Source organism: Vanellus vanellus (assembly GCF_965231255.1).
Source record: "Vanellus vanellus genome assembly, chromosome: Z".
In the NCBI taxonomy this organism is placed as follows: domain Eukaryota; kingdom Metazoa; phylum Chordata; class Aves; order Charadriiformes; family Charadriidae; genus Vanellus; species Vanellus vanellus.
The window spans coordinates 22,019,646-22,041,966 of NC_138908.1; positions in this window are offsets into that span (position 1 = coordinate 22,019,646).

The following is a 22,321-nucleotide window of genomic DNA, read 5'->3' on the forward strand; positions in this document are numbered from 1 at the left end:
ATTGGGAACATCACCAGTGGTGGTGGTGTGCTTGGAAAAGCAGAGAAGGAGCATGGGGCAGGGCTTGGAAGTAAGATATGTGATCTAGGCATGTCCCAGTAAGACACTTTCCTTGTAGGAGGAGAGGCTATGTAGCTGGAACAACTGTAAGAAGTCTGTAGTGGTGGAGGCAAGAGGACTGTAGGGCTAGTATTCGGGGGGGGGGGGGGGAATGAGGTGCCAGGGTAGGACGGGTGCAGAGTAAGAGAAAATATTAAAACTGAGAGATACGGAGGGTGGAGGCAGGAGGAAAATAAGGAAGGGAATGTGGAGTAAGAACGGAACCAAAACAGTGGAAAGGATTTGAGCTGCCTAGGGTAAGTGCATAGATCAGGGGGCCAGAGCAAGAGGGAGGTACTGACTCAGGCAATGTCAGGGAGTGAAGTGAGGAAGATAGAGCTTGGTTTTATTCCCCACAGCCTGAGTTGACCTGAAATTCATTTACAAATAAAACTGTATAGTAGAGAGCCCTGAAAGAGAGGATCTCCCAGGCGGGGGATGCACTACAGCAGTTCCTGTGGGAGTCCCGTTATCCTGGAGGGGCTTAATGGGATGTTGGTCAGCAAAGGCTGAGGTGGCTTCCCTGAACAGAAGACTCTCAGGTCTTGGGAGCAAGAGAATCAAAACACCTTGGGGTAAAAGTCATTCAGAAGAGTATTTGCTTGTCCTTGACATCAGATGGTGACCACAAGTCAGTCCATGGTAGAGTGGGGTGGTTTTTTGGAAGATGGTGATGTTACAATGAAGGTGAAATGTAATTGTAGGTACCCATCCCCACCTGTGTCTCTGCCTTGCTGGAGAACTGTCTCCCCAGTTTTTTAGCATTTAATACACCTGCTGTTAGAGGACGTAGCTGTGAATTTCAGAAAAGTTGAATAAGGTGCTCTAAATCTCTGCTGGGAAACAGCCCAAATATTCGTACTTTCTTACTTTGCTTCATGAGGAATGATGTATTTGATTATCTTGGGGCAAATCTGGACTTGCAAAATCCTGAGCTTCCCCATCTGTGACCGGGTTCTCATCTGTGAGGGACATCCGGATAGAGAAGCAGAAGTAAGGGGACAGCAGTGAAAAATCATATTCTGTGAATAACTAGTTAATTTCTCACAGCAAGTGATTGAACAGTGTTCTGCTTCAAAATGCAGCTAATATCTCTTGCTTTGGTTTTTGTATCTGTAAGGTACCATGGGTTGTTTATACATATTTTACATTTCACATCTGCTTGGGCCCCAGTTATTCTACAACTATTTTTTTTTTTTTTTCCCCACAAGGTAAATAGCAGCATTTTTTTCAGGCTGAATGTTGTCAGCAGAGTTATGCTTTTCTGAAGATTGTGGAAGGCGTATTTGTTTCCCATTAACTCCCATAGTTTGTTCTGCAGCCAACAAAATGTGTATGCCTCCACCTCACACTGAGAATCTAATTATTTTAATTGGTTTGAAATAGTGAATCTTTTTTGAAGTTGACAAAAATCTGTGATGATAAGCAACTCTGTGTGCTTGATTTGCTGTTCTTAATGCTGACTTAAATGTGCAGTTAATGTTACATTGCATTTCCTCTCCTATTTTTGTGGTTATCATATGTTCTGACTAGAAAAATGTTAAACGATGAATTGACGAACAACAGTTTCACAGAAAAAGGAAGAATCCATACCCTAAAATCTATTTTAAAACACAGACGTCCAAATGCAGCTAAAACTTAAAGGTGAACTGCGAAGCTTGAATGCAGCTAGAAAAAGCAAACCATGCAATTACTATCCACCTGTAATAATGTTGTGTTAACCACAGCTTTACATAGCTGAGGCTGAACCTAAATAAGAAATTAATAAATTAAACAGCTTTACCATGTGCTTGAGGGTGTAAAAACCACCTTGGCTACCAGGGCTTGCGCTATGCAGAACGGCTACACAGCTACAACCTTTTGATGTTCCGGCAACGGTGTCGTACAACAGACCCGCTCCCTAATTATTCCCGTTTATCAAGGCTGTATTTATAAAATTAATGCTTTATATAATCCTCAGCAGCACTCACAGCTTGCTGGTGTTGGCTTAGGCTGACGAACGTAAGCCAGCTGGGTGCCCCTATCTTATCTGGAAGGTTCACAAATTATGTCTGTGGTTCCACCTCCTCTTCCAGAAAAAACCGACTTTGAACGGGATAGCTGAACAAAGGAAATTAAATGTATCCTTTCAATAGGACCAGAGGACTGAGGTTTTAAATGTCCTTTCACAGCAACTTGATTTGTATGTAGCTGCTGGCAGATAGGATGACACCGTAGATTTACGCTTTCTCCCCACCATTTTAAAGCTTTGGTCTTGCTGGTCTCTATTTTCCTGATTAGTTTCCGAATTGAATAAAAATCAATGTACTGTTGCTTTGGGAAGGAGGGAAAACTCTATTATTCCTTGTGAGCTGTAGCTGTTGTGGGGTGGGTTGTTTTTTGAGGTTTTTTTGCAAGCCAGTCAGATGTTCTGGGTGAAGAACTGCCCACAGCATCTTCTCAAGGGCACAGAAAATGACAACCTCCAAAGGTTTTGACGCTGAACTCACCAAAGGCAGCAAACCCACACTGCTGCTTTGTTTTTGAGGCACTGGTGAAGTGCCTTGTTTGATAACTGCAAGTGCGAGGACATCCTTTAAAACGTCCATCCGTAGGTACAGGCTCTGTGCTTGGGATTGGGACTGGACAGAAGTGGCCATTACCATGAGAGAACAAGTGAGATCCTGAGAAAGGAAACACTCCTGCCTCTCAATAAGAGGGACGTTCACCAAGGAAGACAAAATCTGTGTGAGAACAATCTGCAGCCGCTCACTTCGAGAATTTCAAAATGTGCACAGAAGGCGAAATGTTTGTGGTAAGGAAAGAGCTTTGAACTTGCCAGATTAGGTTGTTTATGTTCAACTCACAAATGAAAGGAGGGAGACACGCATGTGGAAGTCTGTGTTTGGACAGTTTTAGTCACGTATATGCGTGAAGGCGACTTCTGTGCTAACGTGTGACAGTGATGATAGCCAGGCGCTGGTATGAGGACCAGGAGCTGCCCTGTTAAACCAACCACCTCACGTGAGTGCAGTCCGAGTTGAAATACTCGTCAGAGAGACCACGGAGGCCTTCATGAAGCTATTTCTGCAAGAGCCATCCCCAGGTTTCCATCCAGACATCTCCCCACATCCCCTTTGCTCCAGCAGGTGAAACAGATGCTGGGAGGGAGAGTCCCACCTTATCCTTTTATGGGGAATCCGCATGAGGACACTTTGACGTGAAAATGACAAACCGGAAACCACGGCGGCAGCTTTCTGTTGTTCGTTGCCCACCCTGAGTGCCTGCGGGAAGGGAGCGGTGCTTTTGCTGCCTAAAAAGCTGAATACACAGGACTGCTGCTGAAATTGCGTGCTGCATTTGGGTAGTTTGAAGGTCTCCCTAAGCACAGAGCTATATTTATGTGCAGTTATGCTGTCCAGGAGTCTTCATTTAGCAACCTTCTTTAAATTATGACCATGCCTTACCAAAATAGGCTCACTTTACGAAATTACATTTTAACCTGGAACCCAGCCCTGATACTGCTTATTATACCATTAAAGCCTCCTTTAACTTCAGACTGGTTGTGGAGGAGCATCACAGCTGAAAGGCATCAACTGATGAAGGGACAGCTGACCCTGCCTTGGGGCAGTTTGTTAGGCTCTTAAGGACCCTCCTGGATTATTTTTTGCAGTTCTTTACTTCTACTTCAACACTGTCATTTTTTTAATCCACCCTCTCACCCCCCAGCCTGTAAATTCTTAAATTAAGGAGAGTTTTGCTGGTCGGGACTGTTTAACGTAGTGCTGATCTGCAAAGGTGCATGGGGTCGGGTGGGGGGGTGGTAGTGGTGTGTGTTTCTATAAATAGCACAAAGATATTTCAGAGGAAATCAGAAGTTTTAGAAGGAGTGGGCAATTTGCCCTCCAGTCTGTACACTCGTACTTTACAGACCAGCTGTCCCCAGGCAGTGGTGGCTGCCCAGCATCCTTCCGAAATATGCAGCTCCCCGGGTGGGGCTGAGGACAGGATTCTGCCAGAGGTGTGTCTGGATGAGGCTTTCCAACGCCGCCACAGGGCTTTTCTATATTTTTGTATGTGGCTCTATATATATAACTCCCTGTATATGGCCAGACAGAGTGTGTCCTGCAGAGTGGTGATAACACGTGCCCTCTGTGGCTTCCCAGCTGCTATAGATAGCTTCCTACACAGACCATGCAAACTGCTACTACCACCGAGCTTTTTGGGCGGCTCCATGCTTTGACGTTTGTTTCCAGCGTAAATAAAACTCTGGGCTCCAGCAACTTCCTTCTGCAGAACGAGGAGCTGCTGGTAAGAGCGAGGACTGCGATGGTGGGCATCTAAAATGGTGTTCGCTCTGTTAAGGATTTGAGCTTCCCCGGCCACATGCAAGTTCTGTCCCCTTTCCCTCGGCCACCCCAGGCTTCTGCTGGTTTTTATGCAAGGCGGATACGAAGGAACAGCAGAGGCACGTGTTCTCTGCTTCTGCCCTCCCTGCTGAGGGGTGTTCCCAGCTCTGAGGACCGGTTGGGCATGGCAGCTATCTGCGGGAAAGCTGGTCCCCAGCTTTCCACTGCGGTGTGCTCCCGTATGCGGTGGCCCTCAGCAGAGGACCCAGGCAGGCAGCAGAGCCCGTGCTCTGCCCTGCGGTACCCGTGCACAGCAGCAGGTAGGCTCCTAACACATTTCTCATCCCACTCCTGGGTTGCCCTAACGCTGCATCTCCCTTACCACCCGTCTGTAAACCCTCCGGACTTTCTCACCTCCTGTGACTCCAAGTCATGGTCCAGGAGCATCCCAGAACAGGAATGCTTCACAGGTGCCTGCAGGAAGCAAAGGCAAGCACGCTGCTTTTGGCTGTGGCAGAAACCTGAGCAAAGGGGCAGACCGGCATTTGAGATGTGACGTAGCGCGTGGTCCCCAGGGAGGGCAGTTTTTTTAAGCTGAAGACTCTGCAGGCTATGAAGACCAACAGTTCCCACGATCTCCCTTCTATAAAAGGAAATTAAAGTCTGCAGCAGCTGTTGATCTGATAGCCAGTCTGGACTGGATCCCCCTCCCATCCCCTTGCTGGCTGCCCAGCCTGCTCCAGCTACCCACAGATGACTCTTGCCACCAGAACAAGCTGAGCCTTCTGCTGCTTTTTGATGGTAGCCAGATTTGGAGGGAACAGGAACGTAATGGAAGTTTGGGTTTGTTTGTTTTTTTTTTTTTGTCTTTCAAAAATAAATGCTCCCATGTCAGTCACTCCCATGAAGGTCTGTACACTGCAAACATTGGCAAAGGAAGATTCAGACACTTCGGAGTTTTTTTGTCTTGCAGGCTGAGACAGCTGTAACCTACGCAATTCTGCTCATCTACTGGTGTCAGTCAGGAACACAGATTATTCTTCATTGCTTTAAACTAATGGTAATAAATAAATAAATAAAATAAAACAAAGCTAAAATGTCCTTTTGTCAACATTGTTCACTTCGCCCACCCTGGCTCTACATGAAAACGGTAAAAAGGTAATAAGTAATGCAATATTCCTAGCTTAGTAGGAGAAACGTTTGTCTTGTCTGAACCAGTTTTAAACCCTTGGCTGGCAAGTTATTTAGGGAGGACTCTGGGGGGAGCCACCCTGGCCAGACCAATGGGCATCTGACTTCCCCCCCCGTCGCTGCAGCACACAGCGAGCGTGTCCCCGTGCAGTATAGCTGAATCAGAGGGAAACCTGTTCCACTCAGTTAGTTAGGCTGTCGCACCAGGGAGGCCTTTTTAAGTACGCCGAGGAGAACTGCTGGAGCTGTCAAGAGGCCTGTAGAAGTCAAAGGGATGAAAAGAAACTTGTATGGAAAGCCAGGGAGATATCCTTTTCTAGGAACTCCAGAATAGTGCGCAAGTGCTTCTCTGCCCGCGGTAGGGCCCAGACTCCCATCATCAGGGACAGGCCTTCTGCACATCACCCATGTGGTAAAAGCAACCAAGGTCGCGCAGCACGGTTTGTACCGCCTGACTCTGCACCGCAGCGTGTATGGGACAGGAACGTCTTCCAGAGCAACAGCCAAGCGCTTGGGGCTGCGGCGTTCTTACGCTACACCCTGCGGCTGGCTCTGCACCTCGTGCTGCTCCGCTCATCCTGCACTGCAGCACACATGGGGAAACAGCCAGAACCACAATTTGGGGGTTTTAGCCCCAAACAGCGCTCTCCCTCTTCCCCAGACCCCATTGGCCAGCCTTGGCATTCATCTCACATGCGGGACAAATTGCTGCCCCAGGTTCCCTCTGTGCTCCACACAGTGGGACCAGGAGCAGGAGTGCTGCTGTTCTTCACCCTCAGCTTTTTGTTAACACTACAAGGAGCAATTCGCTGTGTTGTGACTTCAGACAAACTCCCCTAAGCGACATTTCTGGCCTTTTCCTTAGCACTGTGCATCCCTTTATACACATCAGCCAACTTTGTTTAATCGGACAGTTGCGCATGAGGTCACCAGCAGCTTTGTCAGCCTTCAGAGGGGGAAGAAGACACTGGAACCCCATGTTGCACACCCAGGGCAGCTGCGACAGCGCTCCCGCCGCGCCGCGACACTGCAGGCAGGTACTCCAACAGCACATCATCTGCCGAAGCGCTGATCCCAGCTGGGTACTGGTGTTAAAAGCAGGTTATTGGTGTTAAAGGTCTGGAGAGCCTGGGACGCCCGGAGGGGATGCAGGTAAAGGGGCAGGCTCGTTCTCGATGCCGGGAGGGTCAGCATTGTCTGGCTCATGCAGAGCACAGCGGGGTCTGCACCAGCCTCGGTCTGTGCAGGTTCAATCCGCAGGGAGCTTAATCCACTTTCAGCAGGGATTAAAGACTGTATTAACCCGGGGGTAAATGCAGGGGAAGAATTTCCTTGCAGGAGCACAGGGAGTGCCGTCTTGAAAAAGGAAAGTTAACTCAAACCTAATCCCGGTGTAGTTAAGCTGAAAGAAAAGCGCAGGAGCCCGGCTGGTGCGTTTAAACCTTGAAGGCATGAATTGGACACGCTTTGTAGAGAGGGGTAATACTCTCGGAAGGCCAGCTGAGCCTGAAAAGCTTTCAAGTCTATGCTGCCTCCTTCAGAGCCTTCGCTGTTGCAGACATACCTCTTCTGCAAAACATACAAAATCACTAAAACATACATTACCACAGTCACAGGCAGACCTCAGTAGCGCTCGTCTTTCCCCAATTTGCATGTCTCTGATTTCTTCATTAGGCACATTCTTTTAAGTAAATGAATAGAATCAGTAAATTAATAGACTCAAGCCTGCTGTGTTTCGCTCGATTATTATTTGTTAAAACTCTAGATACCCCAAATTCTCTTTATATTGTCAAACTTGATTAACTGTAGTTGTAGCAAAAAACGGCAATTACATTATATATTCATGGTATGCATCATTATGTACTTTAGCTGATTCCTTATAAATATCTAATAACACACTCAATACATTAAATATTAATAGTACTCTACATACTTAACCCATATTTCTTAAATGAGCTTGTTCCCAGGGGTGTGTGATACTGTACTAGTATCACATGGGACAGGCTAGGAGGAAATAATACATAAAGATAATTTTTCACACAGCACCGATGCAGTTTTCACTCTGTACTTTATTTTGTGTGTTGTTGCCTCACAAATACTGAATGGATATGTTTACCATATTTGGACGGAGGTCTTTAAATGGACCAAGGTTAGCGGTAGGTATCTCTGGTGTCAAAAGAGTCTGCACATACTGGAACTAAAGTCTGGTACCAAAATATTGCGGATTTGAAATTCACCTTTTAATTTTACTACATTTGTCTTTGCCAGAGGACATACAGCCAGAAGTAAAGGAAGTGAGAGGTACAGGATAAGGGTGAGACTCTTTCTTCTGACCATTAGTAATGGATGATGATGCCACAGAGCAGCAGCAGAACTGCTTCAGTGTCTCGTGCTGATTGTTGCTGTTTGTTTGCCATATTTGGTGTTATGGGTTTAGTAACCTTTCTGTTTTCCCAGTGTCTATCAGAACAAAGTATATAAAAACAAATAAAACCTGGCTTCAGCCTGTGGTGATAGGGAGTAAAGATTTGATCACTAAGGAAGGCTAGAGACATATCGAGGCGGTAAAAATCAAATGCTCCAACAGAAAGTGAGGATGTGAATTGGCAGCTGCATAGAAGAGAGAGATCTGGGGATCCCAGGGAATCATGGGCTGAGTGGGATTTATTAACATGAGCGTCAGGGAGAAGGTGCAGGAGTTTGTCTGCTTGAGGTGGCCTTGGTGGGACCTCAGCTGAATGTGGAGGAGACACAGAAGCAGATGGTTCCCTGGCTGCTCACCAAGAGACTCCAGGCAGTTGTGGTCCTTTTTCTTCCCCAGAGCAGCACAGGTGGGAATGGGGAAAAACAAAAAATCCCCCTGAGGTGCCTAAAAGAACTAGAGGGGATGGGGTTTATTGCAGGGAGCAGGTTAGATCTGCATGCTTTGAAATACAGTTTAGTCTCATTTGTTCTGCTTGTAAAACCTTTCCAGCCATCAGAAGGTCTCATCTGTTTCATGGCAAATTTTTTTCTGCTAGTGACAGTTCCCATCTACATCACTCCCTGTGGAAGGAAGCAGTTTATATAAAATTCATAAACTATTTACACAAATTCTCAAGCTGGATGCAGGCCTCTGAGCACTGTTAAGAGAATAAAAGCAGGTCACAATCCTTACCAGAGACATGCACACACGGATATGCATAAGTGGTGGCTTTTTGCATGATTTCAGATGTTTGTTCAAATGTACAATTTAACACTGAAATAGGTCATACTGAATACTGTATATAACACTTCCTATAACATCATCTTTCTTGCCATCCCCATTGCTCTGGCGGTGCAATTGTCAGTGGCATCGGAGTCTGAGATGGAAGTATATCTACACATCCATTTGCCCCACGCATACTGTAAGATGGAAGCATTCTTCTTCTCCTCCGTACGGAATTACTTGTGTTAGCACTTCCCGTATCCCACCTGCAACTGGTTTCAAACATTCTTTAAGTGGATTTCCTCAGTTGATGATGGCCAACAACTTCAAGCATGGTGTACAGGTGCACAGTGGGGGAAGACCCCCACTCAGGACACTAGATGCCTGCCCCGGTTGCATGCTTGAGTGGATTGCCTGTATAATGGAAATGGGAAAACGCCTTACCGTTCTAGGGGAGCAGAAAGAAAAGAGCATCTGAATAGGCTCCGCTGCTCAGATTTAGTTCAGAAGTAGAAATTAAGATGGAGAAGGAGATCAACCAGAAAATCTAGAGCTGTCATTGCTGTCCTGGGAGAATCAACATAATTCACAGGTCAGGAAACAGAAATTTCCTTTATATTTTAATTTCTATACCGATGTGCCAAGACAGAGCCCTGTGTTGCATGACACTTCACAGGGCCAGATTTTCCACTGGTATAAAATTATACAAATTAATTTACATCAGTAGGTAATCTAGCCTGGGGACCTACTTGAAGTTTAAGTGATATAAAGCAAATTAAGTCCTTCTACCAATTCATTTTAGCATAATACGACTTGCTCTGAGACTGATAATTGCATGACAACGGAAGGTTTGAATTCATCTTCGGACATCCTTGGTTCCACAGAAAGGAACCGACCTGAGAGGCGCAACAGGAGGAGGAAAAGCATGGAAAGCAAATTCATATCTGCGATTTATGTGGAACAGGTGAGGAGCTCCCAGCTATTTCTGACATACAGCCTACCTCAGTAAAGGTTGTGTAAAACACAGCGAACTGTTGCCAAGAGGGGTGAAAGTCCCTGGGCCACCAGCTGCAACATGAAGCTTCTCCATCTGTCTCCAGCCTTCCAAGTGCACATTCCCCTGTCAGACCGCAGCCACCCAAGACAAAGGCTCACACAAACTGCCTTCCGTCTGAGGGGAGGTAAATGGGATCCCTCAGAGTGGCTACAGGAATTGATACCTTCTGCAGAGAGTAGTCCCAAATTCCCAGCTAGTCTGGATCTACGGAGACAGCTTATGGTAATGATACTGAACCATCCAAAAGGCTCTGCCCAGCCTTACGGGACCCTGTGGAAATACACTCTTCTGCAGGGCTGATGGCAGAGAGCACGGTCATACAGGGGCCAGGATCATCCCAGCAAGAGCTGCTTGGGAGGATGCCATTGCCAAAGCTGTGAAATCAATGCAAAAGTGGTTTGTGGCATCCGCCTGCTTTCCCATCACTGGCAGCCACCCAAACCTGGAATGCTACCAGAGCTATCACTGAAACAAAAACCGCTCCAAGAAAAGAGCATGAAAGAACCATTGGCTTCTTCTGTCTTCTCTTGTATCCTTCTTGCCCTGGCTGACTTCATGACTTGAGCTACATTTACACCTCTTTACATATATGGAGCACTCTAACGAGAACCACAGCACTCCCCTGCTCTGGAGAACAGCACTAACCCAGCTGTGACTGGGGGAGTGATCAATTTATGGAAGCAGGACATGAGGATGTGAAGGAAGAGGAACCAGGAGTTATCTGTTCTGTCCCAAGTCCTTGAATTTCAGCCCAGGCTGGCCATAACCTACAGCGTGTAGCAGAAAGAAGGGGGAAGGGAAAAAAAAAAAAAAAAAAAAAAAAGAAAAGAAAACAGCAAAACAACTAATCACACCGGTTCAGCAAAAAAATCATGAGACAACCATCAGAAATTCAGAGCACATAGTTCAAAATACTGGTGTGATTCATGGCCAGGAATGCAAGGCAAAAGTGCCGATTCAGAGCAGGCACATGGAGCGTGCACCAGGGGAGACCCTTGTCTCACAGGCTTTGGGAGATGGTTGTTGGGGGTCGTCTAATGTGAAAGTAACAAACCTGCATTGAGATTCAGGTGCAGACATGCCTCCAGCTGAAAGGGCTTCAGTGGAGTAAACTGCTGCATATGGTTTTCTTGCACTGTGGAGCAGAAAGGGTTGTAAATTCCGTGGCTTTTCACACAGCCCGTCATTACTGAACAGTAAGGTCAAAGGTATGTTTGCTGCTTGGTGCTGCTGGTTATCATTTGGTGATTCACACCAATATTGTGGTGCAATCTTCCCTGACATGTGAACACTGATGTTGCTGAGGCCACCACCAGTGCAGTGTCCTGCAGGTGGCTGCTGGACGTGAGCAGCTTGGAAGAAGTGAGGCGCTCCTTCAGGCTGTCCCCCATCCCAGCCTCGGCCAGCCCTGCTCTCTGACAGCACTCAGCACTGACCCAAAGAAATTACAGTAGTGAATATTCCTTACGTGAGTGCCATTTGGCGAGCTGGAATTAGATCAGAGAATCAAAATATCTCACATTGAGTTAAATTATGTATCGAGGACCTCTCAGCTGCATGGGTGATGACAGCTGACTGTTCCCTGCGCCGCTGCCCATTGTTTATTCCTGGGCTCTTTGCACAAAAGCAATATGCAGAATGCTGAAAGCCTGTCTATATCCCAATAACAAAATATTTGATTAATGAGTCATCTGATACATATAATTGTACAGTATCTAGTAACAGAAAAGTCTGGTAGCTATTCATGAGTCCCGTTTCCTGAGAAAGAAAGGGTATATTGTTTCAGTGAGTAACCTGTCGAGAGAATCTGGGATAACATTACTACCGTATCAATACACTTAGGGAATACAGCCTCCGAGAGGACACATTATACTGTTATAAAACACTCTTTGGTATGTTTTCACCACACAGGGGTCATGTGCTCCATGGGCTACCTGATAGCTACAGCGTAAGGGTGGCTTGTCCCCTTCCACCTCTCCGTTTGGGAGAGAGCTGGTGAGAGAGCAGCGGGCTGGCCACTCACCCGCCCCACTCCCCCAGGTCTTAGGGGTGGCTGGGACTTCTGGGTTTGGGGCAGTCTGAGACCAGACAAGGAAGAAATTAACCAGCTGCTGGCTGAAGTGACCTGTGGTGCCTCCACCAGAAGCAAGCTATCTCAGTGGTGTGGAGTGGGGACAGGCACAGAGCAGGGGTGGGATGGTCTCAAACACTCTTCCTCAGCTGTCCCATGGGGCCCCCTTGCCCACTGTGTCTGGGTGGAGTTTTGCAGTGCCTCTCCTGGTAGCCAGCCCTCTTGCCTGGTGTGAACATTTCAGCGGGCCCGAGGGTTGCCTTCCTCAAGCAGTGCAGGGTACTCAAGTTGCTGGGACCAGTTTTTCTGGCACAGTTCTATACCGGCATGGTGTATCCATCTCACCTCGAGTGGCAGTATCAGGCCTAGGATGCAGAAAAATAGGTGATAGAAGTCTTCTTCCTGTTCGAGTTACCCCACAGACATGCCACCAGTCAAGTGCAAACACACGAGACAGATCACACACGCAATTATGTACATTACATTAGCAGGTTCTCTTCTCTGCAGACACGTTTAGACACGTTTTTCCATCTAGACAAAAGCTTGGAATTTAAGAAAACCAGCTGGAGCCTGGGGACAAACGCATCATGCTGTACCTCAGCATGCATCCTTCTTCAAGCTGTGCTTTTATTTCTTTGAAAAGAGGCATGCCCACCTTGGGTGCTGCCCTGGGCACACCTGGCTGCGGCACCAGCCCCACGCCACGGCCTCAGCGAAGACCGAGAGTGATTTACACAGTAACACTCAGATTTGGCGAGACCACAAGTAGGTATAACCCCATCAGCTTTAAACCAGGTCTCACGGCCATAGCACCCGAGCAGAGAGGTTGTTTCTGGGCATCTCGGCGTGCCCCGACAGTCCCCGCCCGCGCTGCTGCTGGGCGGGAGGTTTTCGATGGCATCTGCGGTCCTCTGAGCATCCTCCACGGGTGGGGCGAGACGGGGGGGGGAAGGAGGCGAGGTGAGTACCTCCCGCACCACGCCGGCTCCCCCTCACATTCCCCCCCCCGGGAGAGCACCGGGGGAGGCCGGGGCTCTCGGGCGGGGGGCGGAGGGAGCGGCGGGGCGGCTTCCCCGCCGTGGCACGGCCGCCCCGCGTGGAGCGTGGGGCCATGGCGGTGGCCGCGGACGGCAGCCGCTTCGGCTACATCTTGGACCTGCTGAAGCGGCAGAAGGTAGGGGCGGCGCGGCCGCGGGTGGACGCGCCGGGTCTGCCGGCGGGGGTCCCCGGCGGCGGCGTGTCCGTGGGGGTGCGGTGAGGCACCCCCGTGACGGCCGGGGTGGCGGGACTGGCGAGCCGCTGGGGATGCGCCTGGAAGGCAGGGTCGTTCCCCTGCTTAAATTTGTTTTTGGGGAAGCGAGGGATGGGGGGAACTTGTCTTCAGAGCTGATGTACTTCGGAGGCTTGCCTAGCGTGTGGCGCCGCTCCCGCGGCTGTATGATTAAAAAAAAAGTTAGAAACTAAAATTAAAATGCCGAGTGCCACTCAAGGCCGGCACAGTTAGGCACCGGGCATTCTTGCAGCCTTTTGTTCTCTGCGTGTGACACTTTGTCCTTCTGCTGTACCTGTGGATGTGGTGCGGTACGTGGTGCGTGGGGTGCGCCCACGGCAGCCCCTGACCGGGGGCTTCTTCTGTCAGCCGTACCTGCAGTGGCTGTGGGTGACGCTGGAGTGAGAAGTGTCGTCCCCAGGAAATGCTTGCAGATATTTTGAGGGCAACTACCATGTGCGTTTCGTAGAAAAACGAGGGAGTAATCCAAATTCTTGTATTTGTGAGCTGCTGATACAGATAAAAAAAAGGGAGCGCTTCTTCTGCCCTACCCCGAAGACTCTGCTGTGGTGGGTTTAAAAAAATGACGTATCGCAGTATTTTTAAACTTAAAAATAAGTGTGACAAAAACAGTGGCGTTATTTGAAAGACTGTTTGTTCTGAACGCATCCTGAAGACCCTCCAGTTCATCTCCAGAGGCTGCCTTCACACCCTGGTTTTTGGTTCCACCCTTCTTCCCCCTCCCTCTCCCTCACTCCCTCTTCTAAAAGTCATGGATGAACCTCTAGAGCAGGTGCCAGAGGAGTTTCCTCGGTGATTTTCTGCTTTTCCTTTCCTGAGAAAAACCATGCCTGGGGCTCCAAAGGAAAATTCATATGGCCCAGTTTTGTTCCTGTCCATTTGATGCAATACACGAAGTCACAAAGGGTTTCAGGCAAGAAACTCATTTTGCCTGCGATTTCCCCATTAAGGGGGTGATACTTCTGTCCCTTCGCTCATAGTCAAACAGTCTGTGCTGGTAGCTTGAATCAGACACCCTCTGCAAGAGCATATGCTTTGGTAGACAGCCGAGTTAGCACATTGGTGTGAAATATGCATGTTTATTACAAACAGTGCTGTTCTTTATACATAGAGCATCACGTTGCCAAGTCCCACCCTCAGAGACACTTGATGTACCTCAAGAAAAGAGGAGCTGTAGCAGTTGTCTGACCTTCACAGACTTTCCATCGTGGCAGTCAGTGCTTGAGGCTCTCCAAGGGCCAGCTCTGAGACCTCTCGCTCTCCACATTTTCCTTTTGCATTTCTTTACCTCCAGGCAGGGGGTTTAGATTACAGCCCCTTTGTAATTTATTGATGTTATCCAGGAGCTTGTTGGTATTCTGCTGGGATAATTAAGCCTCTTTTTCAGGTGACATAAATCATGCCAGCAAAAGGACTCTTCTTCATGGTAACCAGTATTTGCTTAGGGGCAGCGTATTACAGCTGAGAGGTCCCAGCACTCCAGTTTTCCCTTTTCTGTTCTGCCACATCAATAAAGCTTTTGCAACAAAGCCTGAGAGACCATTAACATGCTCTGAATTAACTGCTAAGCATCTGGCTTTCACTGAACGAAGAACCATTAGAGAAACAGGACATAATAGCAATAGTTTACACTTGTACACTCACCTCTCCGCTGTGTGGGATCCCAACAGGTAGGACACATGGGCTCTTAGACCCCAGCCACGTGGCCTCTTTCGGCACTCATGCTGTTCTTCAGTTAGCAGTATCTGTCAGCCCTCTCAAAGAGGGCAAATCATTATATATTGCTTTTCCCTGGGGGAATGTCACTTCAAAAACGTGTTATCTCTTTTAGTGATTTGTACTAATTATTCCCCTGTGACTCTGTTTCACACACACAACTGGCACATTGTACCTGGAAGAGAAAGATGCTTGTAACCCTTTTAGCCCCAATGAGACAGCCCTTGTGTAATCCGTATATCCATAACATCTGTTTAGGCTCACTACAATACTCTGAGAGAGATTCTGGGCCTCCAAGGCACCTGTCACAAACGTCACAGCAGCATCTCAGCACTCCAAAATATCCCTGTGAGATAGATTAACAATTAACTGCATTTTGTAGCAGAGGCACTGAGACAGCAGGAGATTGTATGACCTTCTTTCAGGACTCTGAAATCCCAGTTAAAACCACAGCAAGGACGGACACTCAACTGTCTCAAAATGACACAATATTCCAGAAATGGCTTAAGGCTTCTTTTTTATCCTCTCTCTTCTTCACTGTCTCTAAGTTTCCTTTTGCAGGAGTAAAATACACGAACATCCCTACAATTATTCACTTCTGTTCAAAGTTGTTTTACTTGCATAGAGTATATTTTCTTCCTCGGAATGCATCTGCTTCTCTTGCAGTATTAGCTTCGAAGAATTTTTAGAAAATTCTATAAAGAAATCTTTGCATCTGCTGGCGTAACTGATACCAATACTTGTCACCCATTTTGTAGATCCATTTTCAGGCATTTTCCTGTAAGTAGAATAAAATCAATAAACCGATAGAAACCAATGTGAATTTCAGAGGGAGGCTAGCAGCACTGACACTGTGGTTGTGCACCAGCTGTTGATTCTGTTGAAATAAGGAACTTGGCATGCTCCCTTTTTTAATCAAATCCCTAGCCCTTTCAGTTTTTTTTCTCACTCATTTGTTTTGTTTCACCATCGATTCCCACCCTCAGTATGGTTTGCAGAAACTAACAGTTTGTGATTCATAAGGAACAGCTTTAAAAATGTTTCTCCAGAAAAAGCATTTAGAGAAATAGATACTACTAAAACCAAGCCCAAAACCGCATATGACGTGAACATGAGAAATGTTTAGAAATAATTTTAAGAGCATTTTAAATTCTGCATGCTCTCCACTTGGACCCTGCAGGTGAGAGTGACTTCTTTCCCTCCCTTCTGCCTGGTTTCATATAGTGATCAATGCACAGTTCTCTCGTGGTGGCATTTCAGCTTTTCTCCAGGTGAGAGTAAGGGAAAGAGCTACGTGGGGGTGCAAAAACCAAATCACATGAGGAACCGGAGAGAGGAAATACAACGAAGTTTACTAGTGGTTGTGGGGGCTGGCGCGTTGCTCTGGGCTGCCTGACTCAGCAGAACTGTAGTTCTGCTCCTCATCTTTCAGAAGATAAAACTTTACATATTTCTTGCTTATGTGTGGGAAAGCGTGCGTTTGGGGTTTGGGTCCCTATGAGAAGAGCCCTTTACTTTGGCAGCAATTTTCTTTTGTTCACAGAGCATCCAGGAGTGTGCCAGATTATGTCTATATTGTGAGGGGTATTTGCACAACAAGGTGACTTGGGTTAAAAGAGCACGTAAAGATAACTTGGGAGTCCAATTTCAGGTAACATCTGAAGTTAGATGCTGCAGAGTTTGAAATCTAGCAGCTAAGAGGAGTTAAAAGCCAATTTGCCTGTATTCACAGCTTTTAATCTGAGTTACTTAGCTGGGTTAGTCAGCCTGTGTGACAAAGGTGTGTATCGACAGCTTACACATGTCCTCATTGCTCCAGCAGTGGCTTCTCTGAAGTGCCTACAAGATGTGGGATGTGGATGTGACGTGTCAAGGGCAAGCTGCCAGCTCTGCCCTCGGAGACAGGGGTCTCTCCGTCAGAAGTGACAGAGAGAAGGCAGCGGGACAGAAGAGCAATTCCCCATGTGCTACGTGTGTATTATTCATATTTTTCGTGCCATATCTTTATGGTGTCAGAAACTGAGTCTGGGTTGGGCTTCCTGTAAATCTGGTTTTTTTTTTTTTTTTTTTAAATTTAAACCTTTTACATTCCAAATACTTTTAACAATAACCACCGCCTTTCATTTCTGCTAAACTGTAATAATTTGTTTACAGGTATGATTCTTTCCTAGTTCAGAGCTGGACGGTATTTTGGTTTGAATGTCATGTATTTTTGGGAAGCTTTTTCATTTCAGTTATTTCATTTGCTTGGCAAGTGATTACAACGTGTGGAGAGAAATGGTCCTCTGTGTGGACCGTTGCCTATAGCTGCTCTTTGGATCCCCTGCAGCTGCTGCTTTCCAGGTGTCCAGGTGTGGAGCAGAGTACTATATACGTGGCAGTAAGTGAAAAAGTAAAGATATACTGGGCCAACTTAGCACACTTTGAGGTGTGCTAGCTACAAGTCCTACCCAAATCTGATTGCGGTCCCAATATTCTGACAGTTTGATGAGCGTAGCCTTTATTGGCTCAGTGCTCTGTGCATAGCAGTGGCTCGTGTGACCTTCAAACGTGTTCGGTCCAAGCTGATCAGGTTATGGGATCTATCAGGAAACCCATCCAACCATGAGGGTTATGGGCCTGTAGCACATCTCTGCAGAGAAGATAAACAACCAGAATCAAAGGATTACAGCTTGGTATTTTTGTTTTATGACAAGAAATCCTCAAGTCGTCATTTTCATTTTGAAACACCCCAGGTCTGTGGGCCCTTGCTGGCTGTTCAGGGTGATGCAATTGAAGGGTAACCATCAAGAAGACAAAGATGAGCCTGTATTCCTGAGCCAAAACAGGCACATTTCTCTCAGGCAGCATAAATTCTTGCCTTATTGCTGAGTGAACGATACATCTTTCAGCCGGCACGACTGAGAAAATCCTGGGGAAAACAGTGATCTTCAAGGTTCGACTTTTCAGGGCTAAGCAGAGAAGCAAATTCTATCACTGACAATTTACAGAGAGTGCAATGCGGGCTAAAAGCCCACTGTGTCCATCCTGAGAGAAAATTAACTTCCATGGCACAAGGAGAAAAGTCTCTCTCTGGTAACTCAGTCCCCAGGACAGTCCCATTAGCACAGGAACAAATCTCACTCTTCACGCTGCCTATCTCCGCACTGGCTCTGCTCTGATGCAGAGTGGGGACCAGCAGGGTCTCCGGGCTCAGGATTGAGCCGCGGCTGCAAAAGCAGCATGAAAAATAAATGTCTTGGAAGGCTTTGGTCTGAGGACCGTGACTCCTTGAAGGCAGGGGAGGTGTTGCCAGGCTGTCCCAAGAACTTTGGGGCAGGGCTGTATTGTTTCGTGCGGTAGGATCCCAATTGCTCTGTAAACCCAGTGCAAGTTTTTTTATGGCTCGTGGAAAACTAGTGCCGCATCCCTCTTTGAATTGTGCTGATAGTTAATGCAAATGGGTGCTTGGGAGACTGCTGTGTACCATCGATTAAATTAAACAAGCACATCTAACCTGAGGTAGGAGGGAAAATAGGATGACAAACTCCCACCTCCCAGCCCTCCTCCCATTTCTGTCCTGTGATGTGTTGAACTATCTTGACAATTTCCAGGTTATTACTTGATCATAGAATCATAGAATGATTTAGGTTGGAAAGGACCTTCAAGATCATCGAGTTCCAACCCCCCTGCCATAGGCAGGGACACCTTCCACTAGACCAGGCTGCCCAAGGCCACGTCTTGAACACCTCCAGGGATGGGGCCTCAACAACCTCTCTGGGCAACCTGTTCCAGTGCCTTACCACCCTCAAAGTGAAAAAATTCTTCCTAATGTTTAATCTGAACCTGCCCTCTTCCAGTTTAAAGCCATTCCCCCTCGTCCTATCACTACATGCCCTAGTAAAAAGTCCTTCCCCAGCTCTCCTGTAGGCCCCCTTTAGGGACTGGAAGCCGCAATAAGATCTCCCCGGAGCCTTCTGTTCTCCAGGCTGAACAGCCCCAACTCTTTCAGCCTCTCCTCATAGGACAGGTGCTCCAGCCCTCGGATCATCTTTGTGGATCTCCTCTGGACATGCTCCAGCAGGTCTATGTCCTTCTTATGTTGGGGACTCCAGAGCTGGATGCAGTACTCCAGGAGGGGTCTCACGAGAGTGGAGTAGAGGGGCAGAATCGCCTCCTTTGATCTGCTGGCCACACTTCTGATGCAGCCCAGGATACGGTTGGCCTTCTCACTGCTGGCTCATGTTGAGCTTCTCGTCAAGCAGCACACCCAGGTCCTTCTCAGTGCTGCTCTCCAGCCATTCCCTGCCGAGCCTGTATTTATGCTTGGGGTTGTCTCGACCCAGATGTAGGACCTTACACTTGGCCTTGTTGAACTGCATGAGGTTGGCTTGGGCCCACCTCTCCAGCCTGTCCAGGTCCCTCTGGATGGCATCCCTCCCCTCCAGTGTGTCTACCTCACCAAAGAGCTTGGTATCATTGGCAAACTTGCTGAGGGTGCACTCAACCCCACTGTCCATGTCGCCGACAAAGATGTTGAACAGTACAGGCCCCAGTACCGACCCCTGAGGAACGCCACTCGTCACTGCTCTCTACTTGGACATCGAGCCATTGACCGCAACTCTTTGAGTGCGACCGTCAAGCCAGTTCTTTATCCACCGAGTGGTCCATTTGTTGAATCCATGTCTCTTCAATTTAGAGACCAGGATATTGTGTGGGACAGTGTCAAACGATTTGCACAAGTCCAAGTAGATGACATCAGTTGGTCTTCCCTTCTCCACTGCCACTGTAACCCCTTCGTAGAAGGCCACCAAATTTGTCAGGCATGACTTGCCCTTGGTGAAGCCATGCTGGCTGTCACCAATCACTTCCTTGTTTTCTACGTGCCTCAGTAGAGTTTCCAGGAGGATGTGCTCCATGATCTTGCCAGGCACAGAGGTGAGACTGACCAGCCTGTAGTTCCCTGTATCTTCCTTGTTTCCCTTTTTGAAAACAGAGGTTATGTTTCCCCTTTTCCAGTCGGCAGGAACCTCACCAGGCCGCAACAACTTCTCAAATATGATGGCTAGTGGCTTAGCGACCTCATCTGCCAGTTCCCTCAGGACCTGCGGATGTATCTCATCAGGTCCCATGGACTCGTGCACCTTCAGATTCCTCAGGTGGTCTCGTACTTGATCTTCACCTACAGTGGGCAGTTCCCCATTTTCCCAATCCTTATCTTTGCTTTCTGCGTCATGGGCAGTGTGGCTGCAGTCCTTGCCAGTGAAGACTGAGGCAAAAAAGTCATTGAGTACCTCAGCTCTGTCTCTGTCCCCGGTAACCAGTTCTTGCATTTTCTTCCAGAGAGGGCCCACAGTTTCCCTAGTCTTTCTTTTCTCGCTGACATACTTAAAGAAGGACTTTTTTGTTTGTCTTAATGTCCCTGGCCAGATTTAGTTCTATCTGGGCCTTAGCTTGTCTAACTCAATCCCTGGCTGCTCGAACTATTCCTCTGTATACCTCCCAGGCTACCCGCCCCTGTTTCCACTCCCTATAGGCCTCCTTTTTCATTTTGGTCATGTCCAGGAGCTCCTTGTTCATCCACGCAGGCCTCCTGGCTTTTCTGCCTGCCTTCCTCTTTGTAGGGATGCATCACTCCTGAGCTTGGAGGAAGTGGTCCTTGAATATTAACCAACTTTCTTGGACCCCTCTTCCCTCCAGCGCTTCATCCCATGGCACCACACCAAGCAGATTCTTCAGGAGGCCAAAGTCAGCTCTCCCAAAGTCCAGGGTGGTCAGCCTGCTGCGCACCTTCCTTGCTGCCTCGAGGATCTCAAACTCAACCATTTCATGGTCACTAGAGCCCCAGGCTATCCTTGAGTTTAACACTGTCTACCAGCCCCTCCTTGTTGGTAAGAACAAGATCCAGCATAGCTCCTCTCCTTGTTGGCTCCTTAACCACTTGGAGAAGGAAGTTGTCGTCAATGCAATCCAAGAACCTTCTGGATTGCCTATGCCTGGCTGTGTTACCCTTCCAACAGATGTCGGGGAGGTTGAAGTCACCCATGAGAACCAGGGTCTGTGAACGTGATGCTGCCCCTATCTGTCTATAGAGAGCTTCATCCACTCGGTCTTCTTGGTCGGGTGGCCTGTAGCAGACCCCCACTGTAATGTCCCCTGCTCCCGATTTCCCTTTAATCCTGACCCATAGGCTCTCAGTTGGCTCTTTATCCATCCCTAGGCTGAGCTCCATGCATTCCAGCTGCTTCTTCACATATAAGGCCACACCACCTCCTCGTTTCCCTTGCCTGTCTCTCCTGAAGAGCCTGTAGCCTTCCATGGCAACAGTCCAGTCACAGGATCATCCCACCAAGTTTCTACAATGCCAATGAGATCGTAGCCTTGGAGGCGTGCACACATCTCTAGCTCCTAATGATGTAAAAGAAGTCCCTCTTTAGCAGAACACATGTCCAATTGATGCACACATGTAGCTGGAAACCCAGCAGCAGGGTAGGTCTGACTTCCATAGCCACACTGGTCTTACTAACCCCTTCTGCAGAGGCTAACAACAGCAGTATCTTCTGTCAGTGGTTTGTGCTCTTACCTTTCTGATGTACCAGGGATTCCTAACTGTTGGGTTTTGTTTTTTTTTTTTTTCCTCCCAGTACCTTAAAGCTAATGCAGATTTTTGCACTGCAAATGCAGTCATCCTAGCTGAGGATGGATCAAAAGGCTAGAGAAAAAGTGTGAGTGCAGAAGGGGGAGCTTTGCCCTTTGGAGGCCTTTGAGGACCTTGTCGTCATCCATGTAACATGTTAATGGGGTGGAGAAAGAGGTGGTAATTAAAACCCTGGTGTAAAGTACCCCCAAGCCAGAGCAAACAGGCATGCAAACAAGCTAATACCTTAATGATCTATTAAGGGATAGAACAAAGAGTCACTCACAGGTCCTGGATGTAACAGTGGTCAGCACCGTGGTCCATCTGAAGGCTGTGGGAGGACAGGAGGAAAACGCGTGCTCCAGGTTTGGCCACGCCAGGAACACCCACCTCTGCTGGCACCTACACCTCTAGCATGAGATTCAGAACGGTTTGCCTTGCTGTGCCGCCAAAGACAATATTTCTTCATACTGTTTCAAAGGCAGCAGCAGAGCCAAAGGGGCTTTTTTCTGGCTTATTTGGCCCCGAATCAACCACATCCTGTGTCAGCAGCGGGTAGTGTGGTAATGTCGATAAGTTATTAAGAACTACATCCTTTAAAGCCTGCCTGCAACATCAGGAAACTTGAGGATAGTAGAGGTGGTGGAGGGATAATATAGTTATTCAGATGCTGGTGAATCTTTCCTCAAAAGAGAGTTGGAAGGCTGACAGCTCATGTCCTTACCAACCCATTCTCCCTCCCCCCGCCCCACTCGGTTAAGTGAC